Raw genomic sequence first — 1,514 nt, 5'->3', positions numbered from 1 at the left:
TGTCCAAATGATTCTCTTAAAACAGATAGTGACTCACTTGAGGAATATTCCCTGTCATGGCCTGAGTGAGGATGACCTGGTGCTGCCTGCCGGAGCTTTTCTATAGTTGCTAACATAGGTCATATGATTAAGGTTGTGGAGCATCTCTGTTACAAGGAAAGGCTGAGAGAGCTGGGCCTGTTCTGTCTCAACAGGACCTCATTAATGAGGGGACCTCATCAATGTGTACAAGTATCTAGAGGGAGGGTGTCAAGAGGATGGACAAGACCATCTTCTCAGTGGTTCTGAGCAATAGGACAGGAGGCAATGGGCAGAAACTGATGCACAGGAAGTTGCACCTGAACATGAGGAAGAACTTGTTTACTGTGCAAGTGGTGGAGCACTGGAACAGGTTACCCAGAGAGGTTGTGGAGTCTCCCTCACTGGAGATACTCAAGAACCATCTGGATGCAATCCTGTGCCATGCCTTCCAGGATGACCTGAGTGAGCAGGGAGGTTGGACCAGGTGACCCACTGTGGTCTCTTCCAACCTGACCCATTCTGTGATTCTGTGATTCCGTATATAATTACAGTGTTCAGAACTGGAAATCTCAGTTCCCACAGTAGTTCTCTCTGGAGTAGAGACTTATACAATAATTGAGCATATTCTTTTTATTGCAAGAGTTATTATGAATAATTAAAAGTCTGCAATACTGTAGACCCCCTTAGGGGTCTGTTTCTTGCTGCTGACACCTTAAGTTTTTTTTATCTGTGTTCAGGGAATGAGTGGATAGAGCAACCTGCTTGGAAATTTGCAGCACCTGCCTGTGTGTAGGATACTGAAGGGAAAATATCATCTAAGTGCTGTATAAGAAGTAGAAAGGACAGGGAACAGACTGTTCTGCTCTTGTTATCCTTATGTGGTGCAGACACCTGGAAAACTTCTGCAGCTAGTCCCAAAGCTGCTCTTATGGTAAGGACATTGAATACACAGAAGCACAGGGCAGGCCTGAGTTTGTATACTTTCTCAGCTGCCAACAGTTCTTGGCTTCGGCACTTTTTTCTGAACCAGACGTCATTTCGATGTACTTAGTAACCTCTTACAGATTTGTCTTCCATAAACTTGTTACATCACCCCTTGAACCCATGTAATGTCAGCATTATAATTTGGCAATTTTTTGTGCAGATTTACTTGTTCCTGTGTGAAGAACTATATCCTCATTCGTTTTCAACCAGGCTCTTGCTAACTTTGTATGTCCTTGGTAATAGCTGAACTGTTTTTAAATGAAAATTTCCCTGAGTAGTATCCCCTTGGGCAAGGACATAATGTAGTATATGTTCTGACAGCAATATGTTGTATCAGCTTTGGAAACACTTGAACATAGGCTCCTTCATCCTGTTCTAAAAAAACATATTTCTAACAGTGTAGCTTTATCATGATAAATTGTACTTATTGACTGGTAGCCCTTGCAACTAGCACTGCTTGAAATTTGAAATATGTGGCACCAAATCAGTGATATGGGATTTTGTCATGT

This window comes from Neopelma chrysocephalum, unplaced genomic scaffold (genome assembly GCF_003984885.1).
Source record: "Neopelma chrysocephalum unplaced genomic scaffold, ASM398488v2 Primary Assembly neopelma1_96821, whole genome shotgun sequence".
In the NCBI taxonomy this organism is placed as follows: Eukaryota; Metazoa; Chordata; class Aves; order Passeriformes; family Pipridae; genus Neopelma; species Neopelma chrysocephalum.
This window is presented reverse-complemented; position numbering follows the sequence as displayed.